Below are 20,253 nucleotides of genomic sequence, written 5' to 3'. Positions count from 1 at the left end.
CCAACTCCCCACCCAGACCCCAAAGCAGTCATTTTGAAATCTGGGTCTTTAATAAGACCACGTGACTCTCATGCACACATGTTCACAAACCACATTTTAAGAAATACAGGTTTGTTCAATCTTTTCATTTCATAGGTAGGGAAACAGAGGACTAGAGAAGAAATGATCTGCTTCAGGACCCTAAGCTACCAAGTGTAATGGGATGTCATGGTGCTTTGAGATAGAACGGTCTTAAGTTCTTATTAAGCAAATCACAACCCCACGGATGGTTACTGGTGGGAATATTAAAAACAAACAAATCCTGGACTGAAATCACTGCACACTGCATCTTAAAAGAGCGATTGCATCTCAGACTCAGATATAATGCTTCCACTAGAAGGACGTACAAACAGGTATCAAAAAGCACCCCTTTTCCAGAGCTTATCAGCGTCCCCTGAGAATATGAGTTGTGGAACAAGGCCCCAGATGCTTTCTGCCTCTAAACTTGCCTCAGTGGCTGTTAGCAGGGCTGTCTGTCACAAGCTCTATTTCCAGCAGTGTCCTCTGCCCGCTTTCTGATGCTCAGGTCTGTAGCAGCAGACCCGGCATTCAGGTGTCCGGTTCAGGCCTATTTTTACGAGCAAATCCTTGTTTCATCTGTCAGTTGCTTGGCGAGTGCCCTGCGTGCTGGTTACCGCTTTGGGCAGCAGGTGCCACCTAGAGGGCCCTGTGACAGCCACCGTGCTCACCGTCAGGAGCTGGACAGTCCCGGGGCCTGAGGAAGCGCTGCAGCCACCCACCGAAGGTTACACCAGCTCCCTAGCAAACCTGGCAGTAGGGGTTCAGAGGAGGGGCTTGCCAGGGGAGCCCGGGAAGGACAGAAAAGATCCGGCCGGCCCTAGCCTTGTTCAGCTTCCTTGTTTGATGGGGTTCCGGGGTGGGGAGTGGGTGGGCGCTCTTTCTCTCGGCCACAAGGTGGCAGCAGTGGGCTGGCCAGGTGCCTGCTCTGCGCGGCTCCAGGAGGAACGCCCAGCACGCGGAGAAGGTGTCGCCGGCTGCTCTTTAAAATTCCTCGTTTTGAGAGGGATTTTTTGAGGAACTGCCTTTCTTTTTAGCAGGAGCACTGTATTGAAGTTACCAAAGCCCCTCCCTCAGTCTTGCCAATGGACCAACCACAGGCCTCTCTCACTTCAGAGGAGTAAAACGGCCCCTGCGGGGCTTCTTGACCAAACCACAGTTTCAAGAGGCGGAGACAGGTGGGAGTCGGGGGCGGGAAACATCCAGAAAGCAGTGATGCACCAAGTGTGGAGACAGAAGAGTAAGGACAGTTTTTAAATTTATTTTTAATCTAGGCGTGAGTTTTGGCTTGTTTGCTTGCTAGCTGTGAATCTGAAGCCTAGGTTTGCTTCCCATCTGTAAAATGCCACATTCCTTTTTCAAATGGCAGTAGTCGCAGGGTTGTTCTGTGGATCAAAGGAGACAAAATGGTTTGCAAACTGTGATGTCCCATATACACAGGGGTGTCGTTGTTGGGGTTGGTCTTTTGAGCTGAGCCATGTCACAGCGCTTTCTTGGGATTGGAGGCACAGACACCGGCAGGGCAAGGGGCCAGCTCCTCTCCCAGAGGGTCACTGCAGTTCGTGCATGAGCTGCAGGCTGTCAACTCCTGATCCAGCCTGATAGTCATCTTCCAGTGAGATTCTTCCTGGATGCCTTTCTGTGGCAGGTTTCCAAGCAGAGCGCTGGCAGTGGCTGCTCCCCCTTCCTCCAGTGAGCCTGCTTTTCCATACTGGAAGAAGATGAAATGCACATTTCAGAATGTAAGTTTTTCCTGCAGGACACTCTCCCCAATGGTGGAGTGATGGAGAAAAATATTAGATGAAGTCAGGGGATAACTGAGTAACATACTGATTTATAAACTCATGGAATGAAATGAAGGCGTTTTTTCCACTAGTGGGGTTATTTATTATGTCCTAGTTGGCCAGAGCCAAGGGTTGAAGAGGCTTTGGTTCCTGAGCAATAGAAATAGCAGGAACCAATTTTCTATGTTCCTCCTCTTTCAAAAACACAGAACTCAGCCAGTATTGAAACATACCCAGTCGTAGGTTTGACTGGATACTCCTCTGCTCATCACCCTATTGGGGTGAATGGGAACTGAGACCCAGACCCCATCACCCTGGGATGGTGGCAAAGAAGAGATCAGACTATCGTCAGTGGTCATTGCTCTGTGGAGTTTTTCCTGTGGCTTGTCCCTCCATGGAAATTAACTACTCTGGAAATATCCTATGAAAAACTCTGATGCTCTATGTTAATTTGTAGGAAAGTGGCATCTTTACAATATAACATTTTTCCTTGCATGAACATGGTGCATCTTTCCATTCATTTCATTTCTTCTTTATATCTTTCAGCATAAAATTTTATTTCTTAATAAAGCTATTGTACATCGTACGGTAGATTTATTCCTAAGTAAATTATAGCTTTTATTGCTATTATAATGGTATCTTTAAGAATAGCTACCTCTTCTAAAAACCTGTTTATTGCTTTGCCAGAACAACTGATTGACATCAGAGAAGATGGAAATCTATAGCCAAATTTTAACAAAAGTCTTTCCATAATTGGTGAATGAAATTTAGTTAAAACAGCCAATAAAGAAAATTATGGATTTATGTTTCTTCATGAGACATATTCCTTAGTTGCAAAAACCACTACAACAAAACACTGGAGAAAATGAATTAAGAAACATTTAAATGATTGTTGGACTATAAAGAAAGCTGAGTGCCAAAGAATTGATACATTTGAACTATGGTGGTGGAGAAGACTCTTGAGAGTCCCCTGGACTGCATGGAGATCGAACCCATCCATCCTAAAGGAAATCAATACTGAATATTCATTGGAAGGACTGATGTTGAAGCTGAAACTCCAATACTTTGGCCACCTGATGTGAAGAGCTGACTCCTTGGAAAAGACCCTGATGCTGGGACAGGTTGAAGCCAGGAGAGGGGGATGACAGAGGATGGGATGGTTGGATGGCATCACTGACTCAATGGACATGAGTTTGAGTAAACTCCGGGAGTTGGTGATGGACAGAGAGGCCTGGCATGCTGCGGTCCATGGGTTCACAAAGAGCCGGACATGACTGAGCAACTGAACTGAATGGAAGTAAATGATTGTATCACACATTTTTTTGAGTTTCAGAAAATAGTGAAGCATATTCAAATATAAAAATAATTTCAGTGAGAACAAAAAGACTTTGTTTCTTTAATAATTAAAATAAAAATAAAACCATGTTTATTTCATCATGAACTCAGCCTCTTTGGGTTATAATGGTATAGACTTTATGCTATGCTCAACAGATATTGACACAGTACTTTGTCTACAATTTTAAAATAAATAAGTATACATATAGTAAAAAAAAAAAAAGAATATCTACATCTAATTATCTGTGTGTGTATGTAACAGTTGATTGAAGCCTTATTAGTTCTAACAATTTGCCTGTTGCTTTGAATTTTCTGTGTAAATAATCATATCAAATAAATACCAGTTTTAGTTTTTCCTTTTTAATCCTAAATATGCTTTATTTCTTTCTGTTTTCTTCCAGTGCTGATTAGCATTCTGAGGTCATTTTACCACTCTTCCTGACTTGAAAAGAATTTTTTTTTGCATAAATATTTTATTTCAGAACAATTTTAGTCTACAAGGAAGTTGCAAAGATAGGATGCAGAGTTCCTGTATACCCCGCCCAGTTTCCCCCACTGTTAGCATCTTACAGAACATGGTACCCGTGTCAAAACTAAGAAGCCAAAACTGGCACGTTGATTTGAACTAAATTTCAGATCTTATTCAGATTTCAGGAGTTCTTCCATGAGTGTCCTTTTTCTGTCCCAGAATCCGAGGCAGGAAACCACACTGTTTGATTCCTTTGTCTCTTTAGCCTCCTCTGGTCTATGATAGTTTCCCACTTGTCTTTCTTTTTCATGACCCTGACAGTTTTGCATACTGGTTGGGTGTTTTGTAGTGTATCCCTTCATTTTTTTTTCTTTATGATGTATAATTTGGCTTTAAAGTTGAGTGATTTGTCTAAGGTCAAAGAACAAGGTGTTCTGGAAACATCTTACTTTTCTCTGATAATAAATTAAAACAATACTGAGAGAGAAGAAGGTGGCGGAGGAGTAGGTGGACATGGAGTACATCTCTCTCCATGGATACATCAGAAATACACCTTCAGACACAGACGTGCATGCAGAACACCTACATATCTCAGCTGAGAGCAGACAGGAGTACCTAACCAGTGGAAAAGAATATATAGAACCATGCAAAACTCGGTAGGACGAAGGAACTAGGGAGAAAAGCGGGAGTGTTAGTAGGACTGGACCTCCCCTCTGCTGTGGGGGAACTGAAGCAGGGGTCTGATCCCCACAGCAGGGCATTTGTCTGAGTCAGAGGAGAAACATTCAAGGCTGAGAGTGAAATAGCTGATCTGTGGCAGCCTAAATGGGGTGAGAATCAGACAGTCCTTGCTGCAGCCATACATATCCCGGACAGGGACGCAGGTCCGGTGGAAGGTACAGAGGCTGGGAGCTGAGGATTAGGGATTGTGGACCAATCCCAGGGCGAGGGCTGCTGTTGACTGCGGAGAGAAGGATCGAGGGGATGTGAGGAAGGAAATTGTGAGGGGAAATGCCTGTGGAGGAAAGTCAGGCAGCCATGGAGGCAAGGTGATACTGCTGAGTCACACATAGCAGTGTGGAGCCATCACCATAGCCTCTCTCCCCGCGCCAGCATCAGCAGCTGAACAATAGAGAGGCTGGCCCATCAAGTGCCTGACACTGAACTACAGAGTAGGAACCCAGCCTGGGGGCCCCTCTATGTGCCTGACACACCAAACAACAGAGAAGGACCCCAGGGAAGGGAACCCTCTAAGTACCTGAATGGGCAGAGCTATGGAGAAAGACTGGCCAAAAAGGCCTTCTGATCGCCAGCTACAAGAGGCTCGAAAAATGACTCTGATAGGGCCATAACTCCTGCGGCAGAGGCAGTCTGTGTCCTGCACACTTGGTGCCACCAGGGTCCCCACAAGCCAAGTAGCTGTGCCACCTTCACGCTCATCTCTCACTGGGGCAGAGCTGCCATAGGCAAAAAATGTCTTGCATCTATGCATGCAGGGTTGCTTTGGTTGTGTCCTACTCTTTGCAACCTTGTAGACTGTGTGGCCTGCCGGGCTTCTCTGTCAGGGAGAGGGGATCTCCAGGCAGGAATACTGGAGCATATTGGCCAATACTGGTTGCCATACCCTTCTGGAGCACTGTATTTCCTGCTGCCCTAGCCACCAACTCTCCTGAGTACCTGGTGCTGCCAGAACCCCTGCGACCCAAGCAGCTGCACCACCTCCACACCTGGCCCTCACAGGGGCAAACCCAAGTCCTCCAGGGCAGCCTCAGGAGCAAACCCCAGTGGAGGACCCACTTGTAGAGGTGGAAACAAAACCACAGTTGACACTCAGGGGCAGTGTGGCTAAGGAAGAAGACCCAAAACCTTCCCACCAGCTGTACAAGCTGCAGATTAAATCCACACAATCAGGTAGGCAGACTCTGTGTCTATGGAATATATAAAAGGTCATTGAGAGCTCCCACAAAAGAAAACGCACTAGTTCTGAGAGCTGTGGACAGGAGTAGGACCAGATTAGAGTCTGAGCTGCCCCCACAGCAGGTCCAGAGATCAGCACAGTGTTGGAGGGCTTCCTAGGGAGATGAGGTGGACTGCGACTCCCAGCGAGGGAAAGGACTCTGACAGCAGTGACTCAAGAAAAACATTTATTATTCTTATTTTTTGACTTGTTCTGTAGAATCTTTTGGATTTTTTCTTTTTTTTTTCTCCCCATCCCTGCGCCCCTCATCTGCCCATTGTAGTTGTAGCTTTTATTGGCACTATGACAGCCAATTAACCTTTTGAGCTTTTTTTTTCCCTCAGTCACATTTTTTATTGCTGTTATAAACCTCTGCCTCTACATTGGACTTTTGCAGTTCTGTGGAGTTCTCCCTTTTTAAAAAAAAAAAAAAAAAAACTTTTCTTTTTTTTTAAAAATTTTTTAAACTTATTATTATTTTTTCTACATTTATTCCTTTGTTTGCTTTTCCTACTATTCCCCTTGCAGTTAATCTTTAATGTAAATAAATCTTCTTCATCTACCTCTATTTAACTTTGCATATCTGTTCTTTCTTTCTTTCTTTCCTTTCCTCTCAACATATTTGTTAGTTCTGTTTTCATTGCTTTATTTCCCACTTGGCCCCTTGCTTTAGTTTTCTTTTCCAGTTTGTGCTTTAATTAGTTTTGTTCTTAACTGGTAAATATTATTTTTTATTTCCTTTGTTTGCCAGGTCAATCTACTGTACTTTATTTTTGTTGGACTGTTTTGACTTTGCTCATGGGTGTATATGTATACATGTATATTCCATTATTTTAATTATGATTTGCCTGATTTTGTAACTGCCATTTGTCGGGTTCATCTTTGGTCTCTCATTTTTGGATATTTGTTTTAATTTCACTTAATGCCATAACAAACCACTTGTTGAATCTTCATTCCTGACCAGAGATCAAGCTCTGAGCCTTTGGAGTGGAAGCACTGACTCCAAGACCCTAGGCCACCAGAGAACTAACACCCTAGGAAGTATCAAATAATGAGAACTCACACAAACGAAACTACTTGAATATAAGACCCAGCATCACCCAACCACCAGTAGCACCCTGTGCAGGACACCTCATCTAAACAACAAACAAAACAAAAATACAAACCCAATCATCAGCAGACAGGATTACCACCTGACTCAGCCTTGCCCATCAGAGGAAAAACAAACAAACAAAAACTCAGCACAAATCTCACCTTATAGGAAACTTTCACAAACCACTGGACCAATCTTAGGAGGGCAGAAACCAAAAGGAAGAAAGAATTCAACCTTCTTCAAGGAAAGAATTCAACTTTCCTTGAAGCCTGGGAAAAGGAGACCTCAAACACAATAGGTCAAAAAAAAAAAAAAAAAGAAAGAAAGAAAAGGCAGAGAAATACTACACAAATGAAGGAACAAACTAGAAACACAGAAGTCCAAATAAATGAAGAGGAAATAGGCACACTACCTAAAAAAGAATTCAGAATAATGATGGTAAAGATGATCAAAAACCTTGAAAACAGAATGAATAAAATGTAAGAATCAACTAATAAAGGCCTAGAAGAATTAAAGAATAAACATATAAAGACAAACAACACAATTACTGAAATTAAAAATACTCTAGAAGGAATCAATAGCAAAATATCTGAAGCAGAAAAATGAATCAGTGAGCTGGAAGATAAAATGGTGGAAATAACTTCTAAAGAGCAGAATAAGGTAAAAAGAATGAAAAGAACTGAGGATAGGCTCAGAGACCTCTGGGACAATATCAAAGGCACCAACATTTCAATTATAGGGGTCCCAGAAGGAGAAGAGAAAAAGAAAGGGTACGAGAAAATTTTTGAAGAGATTATAGTTGAAAATTTCTCCAGCATGGAAAAGGAAATAGTCAACCAAGTCCAAGAGCCACAAAGAGTCCCGTACAGGATAAACCCAAGGAGAAACATGCCAAAACACATACTAATCAAACCAGCAAAGACTAAACACAAAGAAAGAATATTAAAAGCAACAAGGGAAAAGCAACAAGTAACATACAAGGGAAACCCCATACACTTAACAGCTGATCTTTCAGCAGAAACTCTGCAGGCCAGAAGGGAATGGCAGGATATATTTAAAGTACTGAAAGGGAAAAATCTACAACCAAGATTACTGTACCAGCAAGGATCTCATTCAAAATTGATGGAGAAATAAAAAGCTTTTCAGACAAGTAAAAGTTAAGAGAATTCAGTACCACCAAACCAGCTTTACAACAAATGTCAGAGGGACTCATATATTTAAGAAATACAAAAGAAGAAAAAAGATCTATAAAATCAACCTCAAACAATGAAGAAAATGGCAATAGGAACATATATATATATATATATATATATATATATATATATATATATATATAATTATTTAAATGTAAATGGATTAAATGCTCCAACCAAAAGACACAGGCTGGCTGAATAGATACAAAAACAAGACCCATATATATGCTATCTACAAATAAACCCCAAGGGGTCACAAAGAATCAGACACGATTGAGCAACTGATCTAAAGACACATATATACTGAAAGTGAGAGGATGGAAAAATGTATTCCATGCAAATGGGAAGCAAAAGAAAGCTGGACTATCAATCCTCATATCAGACAAAATAGACCTTAAAATAAAGAAGATTACAAGAGATAAGGAAGGACACTACATAATGATCAAGGGATGAATCTAAGAGGAAGATATCACAATTGTAAATATCTATGCACCCAACATAGGATCACCTCAATACATAAGACAGACATTAACATACATAAAAGGAGAAATTGATAGTAACACAATAATAGTAGGAGACTTTAACACCCCACTCATACCAATGGACAGACCATCAAAACAGAAAATTAATAAGGAAACACAAGTCTTAAATGATACATTAAATGAGATGGATCTCATTGATATCTTCAGGACATTCCATCCAAATGCAGAAGAATACACCTTCTCAAGTGCATATGGAACATTCTCCAGGTTAGACCACATCTTGGGTCACAAATCAAACCTCAGTAAACTTAAGAAAATTGAAATTGTATCAAGCATCTTCTCTGACCACAATGCTACAAGACTAGATATCAATTACAAGAAAAAAAAATGTAAGAAACACAAACACATGGAGATTAGACAACACGTTTCTAAATAACCAACAGGTTGCTGAAGAAGTCAAAAGGGAAATTCAAGAACTTCTAGGAACAAATGACAATGAAAACACAACAACTCAAAACCTGTGGGATGCCGCAAAAGCAGTTCTAAGAGGGAAGTTTTTAGCAATACAATCCTACCTCAAATAACAAGAAAAACATCGAATAGACAACCTAACTTTACACCTAAAACAACTGGAAGAAGAAGAACAAAAAAAAAACCCCAAATTAGTAGAAGGAACAAAATCATAAAGATCCAAGCAAAAATAAATGAAAAAGAAATGAAAGAAACAATAGTAAAGATTAATACAACTAAAAGCTGTTTCTCTGAGAAGATAAACAAAATCAACAAACCTTTAGTTAGACTCATCAAGAAAAAAAGAGAGAAGAATCAAATCAACAAAATTATAAACAAAAAAGGAGAGGTTACAACAGACAATGCAGAAATACAAGGGATTATAAGAGACTATTATGAACAACTATATGGCAATAAAATAGATAACCTGGAAGAAATGGACAGATTCTTAGAAAAGTTCAATCTTCCAAGACTGAACCAGGAAGAAATAGGAATTATGAACAACCCAATTACAAGCACTGAAATTGAAATTGTGATCAAAACTCTCCCCAAAAACAAAAGCCCAGGACCAGATGGCTTCACAGAAGTCTATCAAACATTTAGAGAAGAGCTAATGCCTTTAACTAAAACTCTTTCAAAAAATTGCAGAGGAAGGAACACTTCCAAGTTCATTCTGCAAGACTACCATCACCCTGATACCGAAACCAGACAAAGACAACACAAAAAAAGAAAACTACAGGCCAATATCACTGATGAACATAGATGCAAAAATCCTCAACAAAATTTCAGCAAACAGAATTCAGCAACATATCAAAAAGCTCATACACCATGATCAAGTTGGGTTTATTCCAGGGATTCAAGTATTCTTCTATATATGCAGGTCAATTGATGTGATATATCATATTAACAAATTGAATGATAAAAACCATATGATAACCTTGATAAATGCAGAAAAAGCCTTTGACAAAATTCAGCACACATTTATGATTAAAACCCTCCAAAAAATGGGCATAGGAGGAACGTAACTCAACATAGTAAAGACAAAATATGATAAGCCTACAGCAAACATTATTCTCAATAGTGAAAAGCTGAAAGCATTCTCCCTAAGATCAGGAACAGACAAGGGTGTCCAGTTTCCCCACTATTATCAGCATAGTTCTGGAAGTCCTAGCTACAGCAATCAGAGAAAAAAAAGAAATAAAAGGAATCCAGATCGGAAAAGAAAAATAAAGCTCTCACTGTTTGCAGATGACATGATACTGTACACAGAAAACCCTAAAGATAGTATCAGAAAATTGCTAATCAGTGAACTTAGCAAAGTTTCGGAATACAAGGTCAATACACAGAAATCACTTGCATTTCAATATACTAACAAAGAAAAATCAGAAAGAAAAATTAAGGAATCAATTCATTCACCATTGCAACAAAAAGAATTAAATATCTAGAAATAAACCTACCTAAGGAGGCAAAAGAAAAGTACACAGAAAATTATGAGACACTAATGAAAGAAATCAAAGACAACATAAACAGATGGAGAGATAGATATTCCATGTTCTTGGGCAGGAAGAATCAATATTATAAAAATGACTATACTACCAAATGCAATCTACAGATTCAATGTGATCCCTATCAAATTACCAATGGCACTTTTCACAGAACTAGAACAAAAAAAAAAATCACAATTCATATGGAAACACAAAAGATCTCGAATAGCCAAAGCAGTTTTGAGAAAGAAGAATGGAGCTAGAGGAATCAACCTTCTTGACTTCAGATTACACTACAAAGCTACAGTCATCAAGACAGTATGGTTCAGTTCAGTTCAGTCGCTCAGTCGTGTCCGACTCTTTGTGACCCCATGAATCGCAGCACGCCAGGCCTCCCTGTCCATCACCAACTCCCGGAGTTCACTCAGACTCACGTCCATTGAGTCAGCGATGCCATCCATCCATCTCATCCTCTGTTGTCCCCTTCTCCTCCTGCCCCCAATCCCTCCCAGCATCAGAGTCTTTTCCAATGAGTCAACTCTTCACATGAGGTGGCCAAAGTACTGGAGTTTCAGCTTCAGCATCATTCCTTCCAAAGTAATCCCAGGGCTGATCTCCTTCAGAATGGACTAGTTGGATCTCCTTGCAGTCCAGGGGACTCTCAAGAGTCTTCTCCAACACCACAGTTCAGAAGCATCAATTCTTCAGCACTCAGCCTTCTTCACAGTCCAACTCTCACATCCATACATGACCACAGGAAAAACCATACCCTTGACTAGACGGACCTTTGTTGGCAAAGTAATGCCTCTGCTTTTCAATATGCTATCTAGGTTGATCATAACTTTCCTTCCAAGGAGTAAGCGTCTTTTAATTTCATGGCTGGAGTCACCATCTGCAGTGATTTTGGAGCCCAAAAAAATAAAGTCTGACACTGTTTCCACTGTTTCCCCATCTATTTCCCATGAAGTGATGGGACCGGATACCATGATCTTCGTTTTCTGAATGTTGAGCTTTAAGCCAACTTTTTCACTCTCCACTTTCACTTTCATCAAGAGGCTTTTTAGTTCCTCTTCACTTTCTGCCATAGGGTGGTGTCATCTGCATATCTGAGGTTATTGATATTTCTCCCGGCAATCTTGATTCCATCTTGAGACAGTACGGTACTGACACAAAATCAGAAATATAAACCCATGGAACAAGATAGAAAGCCCAGAAATAAACCCATGCACCTATGGGTACCTTATTTTTGATAAAGGAGGCAAGAATAGACAATGTTGCAAAGAGAGTCTCTTCAATAAATGGTGCTGGGAAAACTGGACAGCTACATGTAAAAGAATGAAATTAGAACACTTCCTAACACCATACACAAAGATAAACTCAAAATGGATTAAAGGCCTAAATGTAAGACCACAAACCATAAAACTCTTAGAGGAAAACAGAGGTAGAACACTCAATGACATAAATCTAAGCAAGATCCTCTATGAGTAATGGAAATACTTCCATTACTCCTAGAGTAATGGAAATAAAAACAAAAGTAAACAAGTGCGGACCTGATTAAACTTAAAAGCTTTTGCACAGCAAAGAAAACATAAGCCAGGTGAAAATACAACACTCAGAATGGGGGGAAATAATAGCAAATGAAACAACTGACAAAGGATTAATTTCCAAAATAAACAAGCAGCTCATACAACTCAATACCAGAAAAACAAACAACCCAATCAAAAAGTGGGCAAAAGACCTAAACAGACATTTCTCCAAAGAAGACATAGAGATGGCTAACAGACCCATGAAAAGATGCTCAACATTGCTCATTATTAGAGAAATGCAAATGAAAGCTACAATGAGATATCACCTCAAGCCAGTGAGAATGGCCATCATCAAAAAGTCTACAAACAATAAATGCTGGAGAGGGTGTGGAGAAAAGGGAACACTCTTGCACTGTTGGTGGGAATGTAAATTGATACAGCCACTATGGAAGACAGTATGGAGATTCCTTAGAAAACTAGGAATAAAACCACTATATGACCCAGCAATCCCACTCCTAGGCATATATCCTGAGGAAACCAAAATCGAAGAAGACACATGTATCCCAATGTTCATTGCAGGGCTATTTACAGTAGCTAGAACATGGGAACAACCTAGATGTTCACCGTCAGATGAATGGATAAAGAAGTTGTGGTACATATACACAATGGAATATTACGCAGCCATAAAAAGGAATACATTTGAGTCGGTTCTAATGAGGTGGATGAACTTAGAATCTATTATATAGAGTGAAGTAAGTCAGAAAGAGAAAGATAAATATTGTATTCTAATGCATAAACACAGAATCTAGAAAAATGATACTGAAGAATTTATTTACAGGGCAGCAGTGGAGAAACAGACATAGAGAATAGACTTATGGACATGGGGAGAGAGGAGGAGAGGGTGAGATATATGGAAAGAGTAACAAGGAAACTTACATTACCATATGTAAAATAGACAGCCAACGGGAATTTGCTGTATGGCTCAGGAAACTCAAACAGGGGCTCTGTATCAACCTAGTGGTGTGGGGTGGGGAAGGAGATGGGAGGGAGGTTCAGGAGGGAGAGGATATACGTATACCTATGGCTAATTCATGTTGAGGTTTGACAGAAAACAACACAATTCTGTAAGCAATTATCCTTCAATAAAAAATTAATTAAAAAACAAAAACAATACTAAAAATGCAACGAAAACTAAGGAAATAAAGATAGCAGAGACATCAGTTTGCCAACAAAGGTCCGTGTAGTCAGAGCTATGGTTTTTTTCAGTCGTCATGTATGGATATGAGAGTTGGATCATAAAGAAGGCTGAGCACTGAAGAATTAATGCTTTTGAATTGTGGTGCTGGAGAAGACTCTTGAGAAGTCCCTTGGACAGCAAGGAGATCAAACCAGTCAATCTTAAAGGAAATCAACCTTGAATATTCATTGGAAGGACTGATGCTGAAGCTGAAGCCCCAGTACTTTGGCCACCTGATGCAAAGAGCTGACTGGTTAGAAAAGACCCAGATGTGGGAAAGATTGAAGGCAGGAGGAGAAGGGGATGACAGAGGATGAGATGGTTGGATGGCATCACTGACTCAATGGACATGAGTTTGAGCAAACTCTGGGAGACAGTGAAGGACAGGGAAGCCTAGCATGCTGTAGTCCACAGGGTCACAAAGAGTCAGACACGACTTAGCAACTGAACAACAACAAAAGATAATCTAAAATTTCGTCACCCCAGAGGAAAGCTCACTTTATATTTTGGTGTATATTTCCAAATTTAATTTTAGCAAAGAGCAAGTTTAGAAGTTGAACCTAGACCAGAATTAAGGCCTCTCGGTCCCTTTTAAGAGTATTTGCTTTTATTTATTGAGATATATTTCAAATCACAATAGTACAAAAATCCAAGAAGCCAAGGCCCACGTGTAACACATTTGCATATTTACTTCAGATACCTTTTGTTTTAGTAAACACGATGTGGCCGAGTTTTGATACCCTTCCCCACCTCCAACCCTTTCCTCTCTCCTGGAGATAACCACCCTCCTGAGGTTGAGTCTCTTTCCCATGTGTGTTTTTCTATTTTTCTATGTGTATTTACATACTTAAGCAATAAGGTATCATTTTTGTATTTTTTAAGATTGACACAAATTTTATCAATATCCTTCGACTTTCTTTTTTTGCATTCACCATTGTATTTCTTGCTTTATTCATGTTGACGCATCTGTATTATTTTAGTTACTGTATTGTAGCCCATTGTTGGAGAAGATGATGGCACCCCACTCCAGTACCCTTGCCTGGAAAATCCCATGGACGGAGGAGCCTGATGGACTGCAGTCCATGGGGTCGCGAAGAGTCGGACACGACTGGGCAACTTCACTTTCACTTTTCACTTTCATGCATTGGAGAAGGAGATGGCAACCCACTCCAGTGTTCTTGCCCGGAGAATCCCAGGGACGGGGGAGCCTGGTGGGCTGCCATCTATGGGGTCGCACAGAGTCGGACATGACAGAAGTGACTTGGCGGCGGCAGCAGCCCATTGAATGAATATATCAGAGTTAGTTTATCCATTCCCTTGTTGATAGGCTTTTAGGTTGGTTCTAATGTTTGGCTATTTCAAGCAATGTTGCTGTGAATATATTTGGCCTCTTTGTGAATACCCATGAGAATTTCTAGAAGTGGAATTTTGCTGTTGTAGTATAGGCACATGTTCAACTTTGTTAGATGTCACCACATTGCTCTCTAAGATGAGATTCAGGTACGAGTCCTCCAGGTCTGCACCCTCTCCCTGGATTCCGGCTGGAGTTGGAGTAGCTCTAACCACACCTTGAGCTGTTCCATCTTGGAGCTGGGTGGCTGCTGTGTCTCCACCACTGCCCTCGGCCCAGGGCGGCTTGCAGGCATGAAGTGACCATGCTTGCCATGCACTCCTTGTAAAGAGGGCTGGAATTATTGCTTCCCTGCCATATCCATAGCCATTGCCATGTGCCTATCCTGTCCCTCCCATCCAGAGGCCTGTCTCCCCTTCCCTGAAGCCCTTGTGACTTCTTTGACTAATAAAATGTGTAGGAAGGACTTGTGTGACTTCTGAGCCTCAGCCCCAAGAGAACTTGCAGCCTTGTCTCCCCTCGTTAGAGCTCGATCCTGCCATGTTGGGAAGCCCAGGCTGCCCCCTTGAGGGTGAATGACCATGTACAGAGAGAGGCCCTGCCATCAGCAAGCAGCTAGATGACTGAGTGTAGCTGCCTAGACCATTCAGCCCCAGGTGAGCCCATGTGAGCAACCGGATGCCTGTGGTTATGAGCAACCCCTGGCAAGACCAATCGAGGAAACGCTCCACGGCACTCAGCCCAAGATGCTTGCCTGTAGCGTCATGCTCTCATGAAAGTGCTGTTGTTTTAACTTAGGGTGGTGTGCTCCGCAGCAGCACACACCTGTCACAGTGCCCTCCCACATGCCAACCACCCAGTTCCTGCCTCTAACCTGCTGAGATGTGGGAGGCCACCGGTGCCCATACAGACACACCCGGAAATGGCAACTGGCATGCCAGTACCAGTGGAAGATGGGAGCTGGAGGTAAGTCCATCTCCCTCTTCCCCTTGGGGGGACTGTCTGAGGATGGGTTGTGTCATGTGGTCTCTGCACGGACGTGCTGCAGGACTGAGCAACTGCTTTCTCTCGAAGCCATGAGCAACTTGGTGACCCGCCTCCTTATGTGTTTGCCTTCTCTCTTCTCGTTTCTCTTATCTTCAGTTCTGCTTCCCCCATTTCTCAGGAAAGTCTTAGCATTTAACCTTGGCTCAGACTCTGTTTTCTAGGGATTCTGGGCAGAGACAATTCCCAGTGTGGCCCTAGAGAGCAGATCCTCAGGATGGATTTGGGAGTTGAATCACCTCCTGGTCTGAAAGTGCTGGACCCCCATTGCTTGGGGGAACAACCCTGATGTGCCCTGACGTGCAGTGGCCACGCTAATACTTTCACAGCACTGCAGGGAGATGCGAGTCAAGGTGCCAGGATATGCCAGTAGTTTCCAAACTGCTGCATGCTATAATCATGTGGGGGAGCTTTCAACCCCCCGCTTGGGCCCCACCACTTATTTATTAAATGGAACTGTCTCTAGGTGGAAGCCAGGTGTCAACAATTTTTGAAATTTATCAGGTGATTCTTGTATGCACCAAAATTTGGGAACCTTTGAACTATGCATGGGCTTCCCAGGTGGCACTAGTGGTAAAGAACCTGCCTGTCAAAGGAGGTAGACATGGTTCGATTCCCGGGTCAGGAAGATCCCCTGGGCATGGCAACCCACTCCAGTATTCTTGCCTGGAGAACCCCATGGACAGAGGAGCCTGGCAGACTGCAGTCCATAGAGTCACACAGACGCAGACATGACTAAAGAACTTAGCACATGGTCTATGCATGGACCATGGTTCTCGACTGGTGAAATGGGATCATTATAATGGTAAGGATTGAAGAAGGTGCTGGCTGCTTTTGATGGCATTGTAACACTTGATTAAAAAAATGTTTGGGATACTTTACTGCCAACTTAGAGCATGCTGGGAAAGCCAAGGTTCTCTGTGGCCACCCGTGACTCTCATCGCCTGCGTCCATGGTGCAAATTGTGCTGAAAATCAGCCCTGAGATCTGATCATGGTAGAGGCAGAGTTGCCAAGGACACTGAGTGGACAGCCTGAGGTTTCCGGCAGCTAATCCACGGTTCTAAAAGTGACAGAGTGGGACCCTGAGATTTGGGATGGAGACATTGACTGGAAGCATCTGGGAATCTTCAGCCCCCCAGTTTTCCTTAGTTCTCCAGGTCAGCAGAAGCAGACCCCTCTCACTGAACAGAGGGGTTCCCTTTGCCTGGAGACAACGTAAAGTCTTCCTCTGAAGCCTCACAAGCTGGTCCATGGACTCTTCGAGATCTGCCCCCTCCCCCGACCTCACTCCAGGCCCTGGCTGCCTCCGGGTGGATTGCCAGGGGCAGGGCTCAGCAGAGCTAAGTTAGGACACACAGCCCTGCTTCAGGAGGGCATGTTCACACGCCATGTCATCCGGGACCTGGTGAGCGTCTGCTGGCAGAGCAGCGAGTGCACACGTGACTGTGAGTCTGCAGAGGTGGGACCGATGAGAGCAGACTCTAGCCAGACAAGGAGGACTCCATCGACGTGGGTCACTCACCAGTGCCACGGGATTCAGTGTGCTGGCAGGGATGTGAATCCTGAGTTTGCTTGAAAGTTACACACCACGAGGGTCTACAGTAAAGGATAGAGCACATCGGCTGGGAGTGCTGTGTGAATGTGTAAGAGTTGTTGAGTGTATTTTGAGTGTGTGAGTGTGAGCTCGTGTGCTTCTACTGAGAGGAGGCTTTATCCTTGCCTTCCTCCAGGTGGGCAAGGTGACAAAAACCAAAATTTCCCTTCATTCTTGTGCTTGGCATTTTGACAGCTTTTGAGAGGTTTATATTCATAGTCTCTGAGAGAAGGGAAAAGGTCCCCCTAGACTGAGGACAGGGGTTTGTGAGCTGGTTCTAGCCTAGGACAGAGGTCTGATCAACAGACCCGGTGACCAGCCTCGATCCTCATGGAGAACAAAGGCCTCCCAGAGGACAGAGCACCTCGGGGCGTGCTCATCTGGCCCTCCAGATGCCCACAGAGCAGGGTGGGTGGAGGAATCAGCCACGTGTTCATGTGAAGCACCCAGGGCTGACCTCGACTCTGAGCAGGAACCGAGGGGTGCCCATACCTGGCCTGCTCCAGCTGGAGCTCCACAGCTGCCCTCCCAGGCCCCGAGCTCGCTAAGGCCCTGCCTGGGAGGTTGCTGCAGGCTTGGGTTGCATGCTGGGAACTGGCCTCTTGGAGGGGCCGCCGCCCAGCTGCATAATCAAACATTAGGAGCCCAAATGAGAAATCACAGCTTAGAATTACATCCAGAGCCTCCACCAGCTTCTCAAGTCATAAATCAAAGTCAGTTCTCTGAGAACCATGGGTCATGGGGCCCTCAGGGCACCTCACAAAACAGCGATTTCAGCGGCAGTCAGAATGCAAGCAATGGGTAGGAAACCAGGCGACAACCCACGGGGCTCAAATCCTCCCTGTCTGGGGAGAGAGGGGGTCTGTGTCAGTAAAAGGGGAGGGAGAGAAGCCCAGAGCACTTGGTCCTGGCCTTTCCCAAAGCCCAGCGCCCCTCTCCAGCTCTGTGCAGATGGAGGCCCATGGGGGACTCTCAGAGCTTTACTGGATGCCTCTCTAAAGTGTCTAATTTTAATGAAGAAATCTTTCATCTGCCGTCCTGTTTCCAGGAGACAAGTTTGGAAGGAATTTTCACAAGTCACTGAGGCCCTTGGAAGAGTGTTTGCGGGTGGAAAATGTAAGGCAGTGAGACTTGCAGACGGATGGCCTTGCTGGGGTGGGGGCAGAGGAGGCAGAGGAGGAAGCAGAACACCGAGAAAAAGTACTCCGAGAGCCAAGAGGAGGAAGGATGCAGAGGTGCAACCAAAAGGCGAAAGAATTGGACTGGAGATGTGTAAAGAGTCATTCAGCCAGAAAACACAAAGTCCCTCCCAGGGGAAATCATATGCAGCGCCAAGAAATGCTGGGGACCAGAGGATGCGTGGGAAGGGGTGGGTGAACGGAGAAAGGGTGGGAGGGAACGTCATCCACGATGCAAGGAGGCAGAGAGCCTCCATATGTAAACATAACACACCCCACACACACACACCCCACACACACACTCCACACACACACCACGCCCCAGAAAAATTCTCAAATTCATACCCTCTGGAGCTTTTTAAGCCAAAAGGAAAAAAATCAACCAAACAAAATAGCTGAATTGGAAAGTGGAGCAGTGTGGCGAGGGCATAGCAGGTCGGCTGGGTTGCATCTGTGAGTGTCGGGGAGGGGCTGAGACACAGCCATGCCCCTCTGGAGATGAGGCTGAAAGGGCTCCACTGCCTGCTCTGGCAGCAGCTCCCGCCCTGCATTTTGCATGGAGGAAACGGCTCCTCTCGCCTACATCTCTCCATCCCACAGTGCCTCCCAACAGCTGGAGGACACACTCGCCAGGACCCCGCCTCCCAATCCACAGGGGATGTGACGCCATCTTGGTAGGAGGTCAAAGCAGACGCCAACATCTTTAGCACCACCTGGTCCTTCCCCAGGCCCGTGGGGAAAGCGATGGGTGAGCCTGTATGAATGCATGCAGAGGAAATTTGGCAGATGAGGCTCTGGGATTTAAACATCAGCAAGAGCCAAGGGTGGGGAGGTGTGGGGAGACAGGGAGACAGAACTCAGAGCCCTGGAAGTGAGAGCTGAGGGGGGTTAATGGAAGTGGTTTTGTTGAGGCCAAGTGGCTCTCCTGGATCACTAAATCACTGCAAAGTCTCCTTCAAGGCTAATAAGCACTGCGACCTGGAATTGGCATTGACTTAGCCAGGCTCTTACAAGCCTGTGAATTTACTCTCAGTGGACTCGAGAGTGTGTTTCCTTCAGCTGGTGGTGAACAAAGGAGCTGCTTCCTACCTCTTTCTGATTTACACTCCACACCAGCACCAAACAATGGGTGAGCAGGGAAGTGGCAGGCTAGCACAACTATAAAATATTTGGATGAAAGCATCAGTCTGATTTGCACACAAACAGCATTTTCAATGTGCTTCTGTTTACCCTATTTCTGCTAACGAGATACTACTTGTAGATGCAAAATTTCAAGGATGTTATCTTCAGCCTGGAGAGAAAGAAACTGTAATTTGCAGCTTTTGCTAAGTGATAACCTTATTAAGTAATGGGATTCGCTGATTAACTGCTGCTAACAAAACATCCTTGCCAAACCTGTTAGTCTGAAACCGGCAACAGAGCTACTGTCAGATCCACTTATTCTTCACCTCCCAATCCCGGGGGATTTTACAGAAATATTTAAATAGCCCTTGCCTCTCAATAGATTTTTTTTTTTTTTATTGCTTCCACTAATAGGTTAACAGTAAGTTACCAGCTACTCCTAGATGGATTTTTGAATCAACCTTGGTGAAGAGTTCAAGGAGAAAAGTAATTTTCCTTAAAAAATGATTTTTTTTTAACGAAAGGGGTAATTGGAAAATGTGCAAGTTCATTGAGCACTAAAATGAATGGAAGTTCTTAGCCATCAGTAGGCAAGCTGTGTCCGCCCTCAGTGTGACGGCACTTTACCTCCCTGCAGTGGAGCAGTATCTCTCTCACAGGAAATTCTCTTTTCTGGTAACTTGTCTGAGAAAAATCAACTGCATTCTGTTCTTAAGAATAACCTTCCCTTGTCGATCCTTAAGGAGAGACCCTGACATAGGTGGTCATCTTGGTCCCAGCTAATTAAACTCCTCTCTTCTCCTCAGGGCCCCACGGGTTTCCCACCAGCTCAGGA

At 43.6% G+C, this 20,253-nt stretch overlaps 1 long non-coding RNA gene across 1 annotated transcript; it reads left to right on the top strand.

Annotated features, from left to right (window-relative positions):
- The first annotated feature begins 928 nt into the window (after positions 1-928).
- LOC139184913 (uncharacterized) lies at positions 929-3,275 on the top strand. Its single transcript, XR_011568449.1, has 2 exons — positions 929-1,799; positions 2,529-3,275. It is a non-coding gene; the product is annotated as an uncharacterized lncRNA (long non-coding RNA).
- The last annotated feature ends 16,978 nt before the right edge of the window (positions 3,276-20,253 follow it).

Source organism: Bos indicus, chromosome 9, assembly GCF_029378745.1.
Source record: "Bos indicus isolate NIAB-ARS_2022 breed Sahiwal x Tharparkar chromosome 9, NIAB-ARS_B.indTharparkar_mat_pri_1.0, whole genome shotgun sequence".
In the NCBI taxonomy this organism is placed as follows: Eukaryota; Metazoa; Chordata; class Mammalia; order Artiodactyla; family Bovidae; genus Bos; species Bos indicus.
This window is presented reverse-complemented; position numbering and strand designations above follow the sequence as displayed.